Source organism: Labeo rohita, chromosome 15, assembly GCF_022985175.1.
Source record: "Labeo rohita strain BAU-BD-2019 chromosome 15, IGBB_LRoh.1.0, whole genome shotgun sequence".
Classification (NCBI taxonomy): domain Eukaryota; kingdom Metazoa; phylum Chordata; class Actinopteri; order Cypriniformes; family Cyprinidae; genus Labeo; species Labeo rohita.
The window spans coordinates 26,327,737-26,340,583 of record NC_066883.1 but is presented as its reverse complement, the minus strand read 5'-3'; the positions used below and the strand labels follow the sequence as shown (position 1 = coordinate 26,340,583).

The window sequence follows — 12,847 nt, the reverse complement described above, 5'->3', positions numbered from 1 at the left end:
AAATATGTCCAAATCTGTTCAGAATCTGAAAAAGCAAACTCTGCATCTTGAATGGCCTTAGGGCGAGTAGATTTTTGGCATATTTTCATTTTTGCGTGAATTATTCCTTAATTGCGGCTGTCTTCAGATCTGTGTTAAACAGGCCTTCATCCATTTTGTGTTTTGCATTTAAATACCGTCATTAAGTTACACCAACAGTTGTTTTCCTTTTCTTCCTTCTGCTTCTTTTGGCTGCCATTTATTTATTTAATACTATTTTAATCATATAATTGGAAATGTATGTGCTGCTGTTTAATGCATGCATTTGCATTTGTGTGTGAGTTACACAGACACATCAGTGATTTCCATAATCATTAATTTACAACCTCAGATTTATTTCTTTTCTCGCCTCTCTCAGCCACTGTTTATTTATTCATTCATTATTTATTTATTTTGCGTCTGTGTGGGTTTATGAGTGTGTGTGTGTGGGATTTGTGTACACTTGTGCGAATTACAGAGGCAGCAGTGTTTTTTAGAGCTGATAAATATGTTGGTACTTTCTTCAGAAGCATACAGTGACTTATACTCCCAAACAACAGACCATAAATCTGACGAGAAGGCTTATTGCGCTATCAACACTTATGTTAACGATTATGAATCGAGCACTCAGCCTAAACTTCTTCTGATATGAAGCGATACGATATGATAATCAACTTGAAATTGAAAGAATGGAATCTGAAAGAGTGATTTCTTCTCATTATATAGTATAGCTATATCAGTGCACCACATTTCGAGCCTCATTAACTGTGAAAGAAAAAAATACTCTGTTAGACAAGGGTATAATGAAATGTTCCAGATTGAGGACAAACTTTCCTCTTTAATGTCTGTGGTGGTTATGCCTCTGCTTTGTCAAGATGATATTTAGATTATATAAGTTTATGAGCAGTATGATGATGCATGTGTTTTTAATACTTACAGAGGTGTTTGCACGTACATCACGATTTTGGTCAGTTACCTAGATGTAAACAACAGCATGAATTGCACAGTTAATGTACTAAGTGAATATGTTGTTCTGCTAATTTATGCTGTGGAAGCTGCTAAATCATATATGTGACCCTGGACCACAAAACCAGTCATAAGGGTCAATTTTTCGAAATTGTGCTTTATACATCATCTGAAAGCTGAATAAACAAGCTTTCCATTGATGTATGGTATGTTAGGGTGGGACAATATTTGGCCGAGATACGACTATTTGAATAAATGGAATCTGAGGGTGCAAAAAAATCAAAATATTGAGAAAATCACCTTTAAAGTTGTTCAAATGAAGCTCTTACTAATGCATATTACTAATCAAAAATTAAGTTTCGATATATTTACAGTACGAATTTTACTAAATATTTTCATGAAACATGATCTTTACTTAATTTCCTAATGATTTTTGGCATAAAAGAAAAATCAATAATTTTGACCTATACAATGTATTTTTGGCTATTGCTACAAATATACCCCAGCGACTTAAGACTGGTTTTGTGGTCCAGGGTCACATATATATATTTTGACACACTAAAGTTAATAGGTGGTAAATATACATACGAGTATTAATTAAGATATTAGCCTAATGATAAATGATAAGAACACAAATGTTGTCAAGATTCTTGCCATGGAAACCCTAGTTCAGTTTGACCAACCCCAAACGCATTTTGTTCCACTTTTTGCACTCTTCTTGATTTGTTATAACTTTTGGCAGTCTATAGTACTCCAAATGTTTTTTCCAGTCTGACCTTTTAGTACAACCCAAAACATGACAATAATTGACCATTTTCAGCAGCAAAATATGCGAGTTTTGTTCCGTTCAGTGACATTGTTTACATTTAGTGCCGCCAGTTTGGCCAGTTGATGACGCGTCGTGAAAACACTAACAAAAATGTCTGAAATGTACTGACTTATGGAATTATTGAAGAATAACCTAATGAATTACAATAAATATTAATCTACATAAAATATTAACACTACAAGGGCCTTCAGTCTCTCATTAACAAACAAACACAAAACCCACAAATTTCCAGAGACACAAAATTAGATAAATTCACCATCGTCTGACTAAATCTCACAAACCTTTTTGTTCTGTAAATGTTTTACATAGATTTTTACACAGATACTTACACCACTGTCACCTCACCCTGATGAAAAATGCTGGAATGCTGGTTAGGTAGGTTTTGATGCTGGTTTATGCTGGTCCTTAGCTGGTTTATGCTGGTCCTTTGCTGGTTCATGCTGGTCCTTGACCAGCAACATGACCAGCAAAAACCAGCAAAGGACCAGCTTAAACCAGCATCAAAACCTACCTAACCAACATTCCAGCATCAAAACATACCTACCAGCATATGCTGTTTTTTTCACCAGGGCAGGAGGGTGATGGTCTTCATGTACGACAATGACGTCACCCTTTTTAATTGGTTAAACCGGTGATGTTACAACTCACCTTCTCGATCTTCGCTACAGGTACATTCTGAGTAACAGATTCCTTGAAAGTGCTACTGATGTTCCGGTCCCAAACTCTCTCCTCCCGGTGTGGTCTGGTTCTTCGCTCGCTCTCTTTCGGCGCATGCGCAGACAGACAGCGCTGTCCGACTTAAAAACAGCTGGGCTCTTACGTGCGTTCACACAGAGAAACGTGGGACTGCAAAGCAAAGGCAACACGGCAACGGATTTAGATAAGGATTATCGCTGTTATAGTGGTTTCACAGCTATGCAAAATAAGAAAATGCAAGAGGATTAGTGACACACATCAAGTGGAGCAAAATAGCAAAACAGAGTGAGAAAGCGAGATGCGGCTCGCCTCAGAGATGAAAGAGATGCTCATGTTCACGAAGAGACATTCAACCCAAGGAAATCTCAAGCTCTGAAATACATTTAATATGCTGCAAGACTGCTGTTCTTCACTGCCGAGGGGTAGTTGCGAAAGGTAAGAGAATTTCGTGTAATTGAACAAAAAGCGTTTTTCTTTTAACAAAAGTATTGTTTTATTGTTTATTCAAGTATGTTTTATAGCTTCAGTGTGCATACATTGGAAAGTTGACGTGAATTATATAATGCGTCACTTTTATACACCAAAATGTCAGTTCGAGTCATGGGGAGTTTTGTCTAAATTAATGCAAACAAGTGCTGATGACTGATGTCCAAGTGACTGAACCTGCTGTTTCTGCTGTGAGGATTTTCCTTCGGCTCAAATACATGTAAACTGCAATTATTTATAGGCTAAAAAGTGCAAATATTGTTTTAAAATCCAAGAAATGGCAGTTTTAGTGTAATTGGTTAAAACCAAGATCTCAGAAGTGATCAGAATTACCCAAATATAGTCTGTGAACGGTCCATGGACTAAAAAAATGCATGTATTTAATATGATTTAAGATCCATTATGCGTTATAGAAAGTAATAATGTTTGTTACAGTTACTAATACAATATTTTCAAGTGAGAAAATCAAGCTTTTTTATATAGGGGTCTTTTATATAGGCTATTTGGGAATCTAAATTGGTGGATCCTCGGGTCTGTAGATAGAGGAATAAACCTTTTTTGTTTTTAAACAATATGCAATCACTTTATTATGCAACATTGATTCCCTTGTTTTTGTCTTTGTGATATGACAAAACACCTGTCATATATCATGTCTTTTTATATACCACGTTGTGTGTATAAATATGTGCCCACTGATAGGATTTGTCCATAGGAGCTACGGTTATCTGATGAACTGCACTAACATGTGTCTTTTGAGTGTGCCCAGATGCCATAGATTTCATTAGCGTTTTCCTCCCTCATCCTTCATCATTAAACCAATTCTTTATGGTCGTGAAAAAGGAATATATCCAGACTGACTGTAAATAAGTCAGTCTTCAGCCTTCATGTCTCACAGGGTTAATCAAGATCATTTTGTCATGGTTGACCTTTCAGCAGCATACATTTACCACCTATGGGGCAAACCGCCTCATCTCCAGAGAGGTATCTGTGAATTAGAGTTGTGAATGAATGCATCATCTTTCATGATTGTACTGCATCAGTGTGCTTTTACTGTATATCACAGTGTCCCCTTTATTAGTTTTTATCCCTGCTTCATATGTGAAAGGTTTATGCTATCAAAGTAATGGCACACCTTTACATGTTTGACAAAAAAAAGCGCTTAAAGATACTTTTCAATATGTGATTACATTTCTGGCTGCAAGGTCAAGTCTTTAAACAATAATCACAGCAAGACTTAGTTTAATCTAACTGAAGCTCTAAGATAAAGTGATTATTCAGCCTTAAACCAGGTCTCAATTCTTCAGTATAATATTTTTGATTAGCACAGTCTGCCTTTTTCCCTTTAGATTTCCCATGGTTTGACCAACCACTGGTGACTGCAGTGTTTCTCCAGCCTCGCTAAAACCTATTCTAAATAATGAATGCATGGAGGGTGGTTGATTGTACGCCTGGAAATCTTTTCTGGCCTTAGCACAGTTCGCCAGGGACAGTCTTATTTCCCTTCCGTCTCCCGTGGTCACAAAAGCCTGACGGAAATGTTCTGAATAGATTGAATGAACTGTTTTTGCCATGGCTATTAATATTTATTTGCATATTTTGCAAAGAACCTTGTTGTAATTTTCATTTTGGGCTTCCAGATAACTTGCAGGGGGGGTTGGAAGCTAGCTAAACTCTGTACAATTGTATTCTAAAACTATATTACAAAAAAATCAAAGCGCGAATTCACTAAAAATTGACTGATATCATAATTTATTTGCATATGCCCTTTTTAAGATACAAAAACAGTACACATATCTACACATAACACTTCAGCACATATCTGGATATCTGATATTATAAGGCTAAAATTACTGCTGCCGTGATTAATAAAAGTGTATGTAAATGCATTTTTAAAACAATAATTGCACTAGATGTAAAGCACTGAGTTTTCTAAATAATAAACAACTGATACTAAGCCCAATTTAGAAGCCACAGAAAAAAAATCAACAGTAATTCAAGTTAAATTGGACGGCAGGTGTTTAGTGATTAAGACGCCGGTTATTGCGCTAAAAATGACGAATTTGCTCCTTAAGGGGAAAGTTCTGGCAGTTCTGGCATTTACTCACCATTATGTCGTTCCAAACCTGCCTTTCTTCTGCAAAACAGAAAAGAAATTATTTTGAAGAATGTTGGCTATGAAATAATCAGTTTTGGAGACCATTGGCTAAACAGACATTTCTCAAAATATCTTCTTTTGTGTTCCTTCTATCTCTTTTAGGGCTTATACTACCTTTACCATTGGTTTAGGAAGTAACAAAAGTGGAAGAAAGCATAGTAATAATGCAGCTTGTTAAATTTCATTGTACAGAACCAGACAGCTGAGTCTGCACAGATGAAAGACTTCACAGTCGATTCGTGATGAGAAACCACTACATTGACTTACTGCAGCAGCTGAAAAAAAAAATGAAGACATTACACTGGAGAAAGAAAGGGCTACACTTCTTGGAATGCAGTGTCATCCTCTGCAACCGATGGTGATGAGTTCCTGCAAAATACATGGAAATAATACTGCAGTCTTGTCAGTTTGTGTCAGCGAGCACTACTGTATATGCATGTGTGTGTGTTGCGGTTTGCCAGGACTTGTTTCAGTCTCCCAAAAGAGGCCACAGAATGATCACACTTACTTGTCTGTGGTCTGTGGGTGTTAAAGCGCTCCGGTGTCAGTACTTCGGCTACACCGCTTCGTGCACGCATCCGTTGTAGTTTAGTGGTCAATAAACCGGTGTCCAGGGGCCGGCAGTCGCCATCTTTTCAGCCAGCATTTATTGAGCGAATTTTAGTTATAGTGCCTTGTTTACGGCCAGGCTGTAAATCTGCAAATGTAAATGTGCCTCAAGCAACACAAAGCATAAATAATCAAAGACAGACTATTCCTAACAAAATTTTAATGCATCGTCTAATTTATCTCCTTTCCTCTCTTGCCGCTGTAAGTGTCTAGTAAATGCTGGACGTGAACCAGCAAAATGGAACACGTTTGAAATGTGTCTGCAAAAATAACGAGTATACAGACTCTGCAATACGCTTTATACACACGCGGGTGTTTTAACCAAAAGCTCAGTTGGCTCAAACGCAAAATCGGACCAAATTAAGAACAAATAAACAGTTTGGTTTATATGGAGCTTTTGGACGCTGCAGTGAAATCAATCCCTGCAGTGGATGATCAATAGTTTGAGTAGGCTGTGAATAAAGTGATTGACAATCACCTGCGGTTCAGCTCACAGCTGGAGGTTCCTCTTTTTTCACAGGATTTGGATTAAGCATTACGCATGATTTTTCAATAATTCAAGTTGAGCGTTTCAAATCAGATGGACGCATCTTCTCCGAAACGTAGGCAGAGTTATTCATTTGATCTGAAATGAACTCTACTAAATAGCATGCTGCAAATTTTTGGCTTATATTCCTTTCCTTTAAACTGCCAAATAAGATGCGGTTTTGATAAGTGAACTCTTAATTAGTTGTCTCGACTGCTCTTGGAACCTTTGCATACACTATTTTGAATCCGCTGACAGGCTGCCAATCAGCGAACGGCTGGAAATGTCTCTTTAAATCTCTTTGATTTGATTATTCAACCCTGGGGTGTGATGCTGAGCAAGATTATTACCAAGGACATATGACAGAATATATGAAAGGCATACTGCTACAAACTAATTTGGAGATTTCATTCGCATTGCAGTATAGAGTGAAATTGTTAAATCTGTATCATTGAGCATCATTGAATTAACCGAAGCAGAAATAGCTCCTCAATATAACAACTGCATATGAACATTTCAGTGCATTAGGAATAAGAAACGAGTGTAATGTAAAATGTTTCCCCTCCCTTATTTCTTGGATTTGGCCTTGAAAATATATATTAAAGGAGGACAGATTGGGGTCACTGCGGGCCACCTGTCATGTGTCTGCCGCCCCACTGTGACACTCTATAGAAGCAAGATTATGACAGTGGAAACCTTAAACATTTCTTACTGAAATGCTTCATTGAGAGATACTAAAGAGGAGCTATAACAGCCAGATGGTCAGAGATGGTAGCAAGATGCTTAGAAGAGAGAAAAGACAGCTTTCCAGGCAGCATCTGAGCTTCAGGGTCAGTCCCATCAGCCTCTGAGATGGAAGTGTGGCTGCCCTGCTGTAAGTGAGATGATAACACGCTGGGAAAGCAGATGAAGACAAATGAGTGCACCAGTCTGGACCTACAGCACCCGCTCGCTGCTGTCCACCGACAGCCATGAAGACTCAGCGCCGTGCTATTACAACTCAAGAGTTTTGTGGCATATACCACGAGAGCAATAGCAAAATAGACTAATAAATAATACATCAAATAAAGGCGAGTAACATTTGCTTTCGAACTTAATGCCCTTTGAAATGCACCGTGGAGTTGTCAGACTTCCCTGAACGGAAAATGGAAATGACCTTGGCTCTGCATTATTATTCATAAATGCATTTGTTTCTGTGTGAAATGCAATACCATTTACTGGCAAACACACAACAGAGCGAAAGGGAAGATAAAATAAGATGAATTGTGTGTCCCACGCATCTCACAGCTATAACATTCATTAACGGACCATCCTTATAATTAATCGAGCCGCCTCCCTTTGGCTCCATTAATTACAGTTATTTAAAGGGAATAAAATTCTACAAAAAAAAAAAAAGCTTGGGACTACAGCCAGATTCTCCGGTTTACCAATGTAAAAAGAAACTCATTTCTCATAAACACACCACGGCCTCAATTCTGGTTCATTTTTCAAAAGTGAAAATCCTACTTGAGCATTTTCATTTTAAAGCAAGGAAAAAAGCTGATTATCAGCTGTCAGTAATGTACAATATAATGAATGAACCCTAACACAAACTTAAAAAACATATATATACTACTATAAACACTACTCTCAAAATAGCTAGTTAGTCGTAGGACCTTGATTTTATTCTGCCTTATGTTACAAAATGAAATATGCATTTGATTGCTTGCTTCAGAGATGAACGAGGAACAGAAATAATGATTCATTTCAGTAGGATTTGACATTAAGTGCGCACTAAGAGCCCATATAAATATACAAAATCTGCCCTATGGCAAAAACACAAAGCCGTACATACGTGTTGCTTAATCTCTTTCATTATGTATGTATTTGTATACTCAATAACTCATGAAGGGTGTATATATTTATACTTGGGTTGTCGATCAGTTAAAAAATTTAGTGGAATTGTTTGTGTAATTTGAAAATATTTGCATAGGATTCATACCAAAAATACAATTAAAAATGTTTTTTAGCACAGTGCACAGTCCTAAGGATTGGAGCTTCCTGTTTCAGCTTCTGCCTATAGACTGGCAGGAGCAAAATGGAACGATGATCAGATTGGCCGAATGGGGCACGGGGGAGGGCTTTGTACGCATTCCGGAAGGAAGTGTAGCAGTGGTCATCTAGAGTATTTGTACTTGGGTTGTCAATCAGTTAAAAATGTAATAGAATTGATTGCATAATTTTAAAAGATTTGTGCCTAGAAAAACAATTTGAATTCCAAAATGTCTCATTTAGCTCAATTTTGTCTAGATGTTGAACACAAAAACTGGTATTTGTATATTCAGTAACTCACCTAAACTGTATATATTCATACTTGGATTGTCAATCTGTCAAAGATGTTAGTGGAATTGATTGCATCATTTTAAAAGATTTGCATAGGATCCATATCAAAATTTGCTGACAAATTTTTTTTAGCTTTTTAGTTTTTTAGCAGCTCACGCCATGAGTGCACCATTTTTAGGATGCCGTGCCAAGATAAAAACAGCTCAAATTCCAAAATGTTTTTATTTAGCTCAATTTTGTCTAGATGTTGAACACATGTCTTGAGTGAATGGTTTCCTACTCTATCCTGTCAGCTCTCTGTAAGTCTGGTTCATATACATGTAAGCAGTTTTTTCAATTTGTATATAGTATTCAAAAGCTATGAATTATGTATACATGGGGGAAAAACAGTTTATGAGAACATGATGTTGTAAATGATTCAAATGATAAACAGAGTCATACAGTATAGATGTACATAACGTGTTAAGTGATCAGTTTTTAACTTTTTTTAGGCTTTGCAGTACAATAATTGATTTTGAAAATAAGATTGATAAATTTGTATATTCAATAACTAATCTAGGGTGTATATATTTATACTTGCATTGTCAGTCAGTTAAAAATTTGAATGGAATTGATTGCATCATTTTGAAACTTTTGCACAGGATCCATATCAAAAATTGCTTAGAAAAAAATACAATTAAAAAACTTTTTTTAGCATCTCACGCCATGAGCACCACATTTTTAGGATGGCATGCCAAGACAAAAACAAAACAAATTCCAAAATGTCTTATTTAGCTCAATTTTGACTAGATGTTGAACAAAAAACATGTCTTGTGTGAATGGTTTTCTCTTAATCTATGCTGTCAACTCTCTGTAAATCGGGTTCACATACATGTAAGCAGTTTTCCATTTGTATATATTATTCAAAAGCTATGAATTATGTATACGTGGGGAATAAACGGTTAATGAGAACATGATGTTGCAAATGATTCAAATGAAAAAAAAAACAGAATCATACAGTATAGATGAATATGTTATATGTTAAATGACCCGTTTTTTAACATTTTCTCAGACCTGATTTTAAAAACAAGGTACATAAAGGTGTAGAATGGCTGATGCAGTGGGTGTTATTTTGATTTCTGTCAACTATGCATGCATCCTCTGTCTTGTAAAGGATAGATTTGTTAGAAGCTGCTCCGTGTACTGGCAGAGGGGGAAAAACTACCAGACGCCAGTCACTCACTGTTCATAGCTAGAAGAATAATGAGCCCTCAGGCTGATTGACATTCTCAGCCGCCTCGTAGTTATGGCTTCCTCTGGTGCTGGCGAGGATACCCGCCCCTGCATCTCAAGCGTTTATGCAAATCTAGGCCTTTTGCCAGCACAAGGCCTGAAAAGAAGGGGTTGGGGGGCTCAAAAGGGGTTCAGTGAGCAAAGCTGTGCTTGTATGGAGAGCTGCAACTGGCCCAGTTATCTCTAATAAAAATCGGATTTAGAATAATAGTAATGACATTTTTATACTAAAGTCTGAAGCTGTAAAATAAATAAATGAAAATAGAATGTATCAGCCTGAATCAACAAAAACTATATAAATGTAGAGCGGGACTCAGATAAAATAATGCTATAGATATTTGGCTGTTGGGTCACGTGTAATAACCTATGTGGTCTAAGGAGTCAGTAAAAAAGGAAAGCAATTTTAAAGGAAAAACTAAATGCATTTTAATCACAAAAACATTTTATCGTTTAAGAGCAAAAACTTGCATTAAGAAAGTACATAGGGTCCATTTGACTTTAAGACCAGCTTGATTAAAATGGGTTAGATATTCTGTTTTTACTCTCCTTTAAGTCTTGCGCATTAAACCGAATCCACATTCATATTCATGTGCAATGTGGTGATTATGCGTTTAATGCGTAATCAGTGTGTGGCTCAGTCTGCGTTTTCATCTTTTGTGGACCCAGACATGTTCTAGATGAAATAGACTGGGAGAATATGTGGGGCACACAGTGGGCTCTGTAGAGCTAGACTTGCCTGATTGGCAAGAATGAATGGAAGCGAGGGACAGCCCACCCCTGAGTTCAGTTAGGCTTGTTACAGGGTTTGTTTTTCAAGTTTTTGCCACACAAAAGGATTCTCAGTGGAGCTGAAATAATGGGCTGAAAGTTTCAAGAATGTCTAAAGCGAATGGAAAGAAAAAGTGCTGCAAGTTATAGAAACTACTTGACTCAGGTTATCAGTACTACATGATATAAAGGGATAGTTCACCCAAAAATGAAAATTCTGTCATTAATTACTCACCCTCGTGTCGTTCGTTCATCTTCGGAACACAAATTAAGATATTTTTGATGAAATCCAAGTGCTTTCTGACCCTGCATTGACAGCAATGCAACTACCACATTCAAGACCTAGAAAGGTAGTAAGGACATTGTTAAAATAGTCCATGTGACATCAGTGGTTCAGCCGTAATTTTACGAAGCTACGAGAATACTTTTTGTGTCAGCAGCACCACAGCAGCATACGTCGTGGTACTCTTGTGAAAACACATCAGTTGACACGAAAAAAAGAAATTGTTGAATAAAATCGTTTTTGTTTTCTTTGCACACCAAATGTATTCTCGTAGAAAAGAAGAAAATTAACATTGCATTTGAGCACATGAAAATGCATTTGTGAATATTGAAATGAACATCAGATATGGTAATTTGAAGCTAAAATCAACAAAGACGTACTGTAGAAGGAACAGTATGCAAACTATTCTTTATTAATCTTTTAAAGAGCTTCTGTCAGTAATTTTTATTTGTTGAGCTTTGATAATGTCCTTTATTTTCAGCATTTTCAAATCTCAGCAATATTTTTGGGTCAGTAAAATGTTTTAATGTTTTTGAAAGAAATATTTTATGCTCACCAAGGCTGCATTAATTTAAATAAATGAATTAATTAAAATAAAATACAGGGGAAAAAAACTTAAACCTTACATAAACTTAAAACTTACATAACTGAAAATAGTTGTAAAAAAATATAATACATTAGTTTTGCATTCTTTGTTTATTAGAATGTTTAAAACAACAGAATTTATTTGAAGTAGAAATTTTTTGTAAGTAAGCCTATAGGCGAGACTTGCAACATACCGCTACATACCGCTATAGTGAAATAACTGTTTGCACTACAAACCAGTGTGTTCATAATTAGGAAAATACATTAAAATAACATGGTAAGACACACTAATTTGCAATATCAAGCAGCAAAACAGTCTGTTTTGTACAGCTAAAAATAGCTAGACGTGGGTGAGACCGGAAACAAGACCCATAAAATGGCCACACCAAAATTAAGGTGGATAAATGTCTTCTAGATTATAACTGTCACTTTTGGTCAATAAAAAAATAATTACTGATCCCAAACTTTTAAATGGTAATGCACAATACTGTATTCCAATAAAAAAAGCAAAGAAAACTGCTTTTGTAGTCAAAAACTCCTCTGAATTTACTTTCCCACAAACTTCACTTTGTTATATACATGCACACCAGTGTTCGTTGTTAATCATAATTTTTGTCAATGACATTCTTTCATCTACGACAACGAGATAAAATAAAAACTCATATTGAATGACAAAAACTATGATGAAAATCTATTGACATTTTCGTCAACTAATAAAAATTAGATAAAAATTTTAAGGAGGGACGATTTAGGAAGAGATTAATTCAGAACGAATCTGCTGCGTTAGATTAAACGTGTACATATGAACTGTGTCATAGCCTATTGATCTATCCGGCAGGACATAAGCTAGCATACATTTGCTGTACGTCTCATAAAACATTAAAAAACGTCAATATATAGGAGTAAGAGAACGGCAGATATATGCAAAAGAGAATGCAATTCAGTCCGGTTTTCTGAGCGCACACACCAAAGCAGAACCTCTCACACAGCGCACAAGTACTCGTTCGCATTTCATGAATGGAGAAATACACAAAAAATGCTGTCAAATTGTCTGTTTTGATGAGTATTCACATAAACACACTCGGTTACATCTTAGGTAAACGTAAACAGTTGGGAGAATATCAGACATGCATCAGTGCATCTGTGCATTCGGTTTTAAATGGACAGCAGCCTAATTTAGTTGCTGTTGTCTGTGGCATTGGTGTTGATCAAGCAACAAAAGAAAGACAGAAAATCACTCACTGCTCTTGAATGAATCACTTTAGTAGCACTAATAAGTATTAATCTGAATTTGTTTATATAAATAAATATGTCTACTAGAAAGAATCATCA

The 12,847-nt window shown here is 36.2% G+C and overlaps 1 protein-coding gene and 1 long non-coding RNA gene across 2 annotated transcripts in view; one reads left to right on the top strand and one right to left on the bottom strand.

The window, feature by feature from the left end:
- LOC127177562 (uncharacterized) overlaps positions 1–2,581 on the bottom strand; it is a 28,608-nt gene extending 26,027 nt beyond the window's left edge. Inside the window, exons 1-2 of the long non-coding RNA XR_007829247.1 lie at positions 2,462–2,581; positions 956–994 (exon numbers count right to left, since the gene is read on the bottom strand). This is a non-coding gene — a long non-coding RNA (uncharacterized LOC127177562). The remainder of the gene's footprint in view (positions 1–955; positions 995–2,461) is intronic.
- Positions 2,582–2,612: 31 nt separating this feature from the next.
- The window catches only part of LOC127177489 (WSC domain-containing protein 1), a 32,556-nt gene continuing 22,321 nt past the window's right edge, over positions 2,613–12,847 (top strand). Inside the window, exon 1 of the mRNA XM_051129787.1 lies at positions 2,613–2,944. The gene's annotated coding sequence lies outside the window, so the exon portion shown is untranslated. The remainder of the gene's footprint in view (positions 2,945–12,847) is intronic.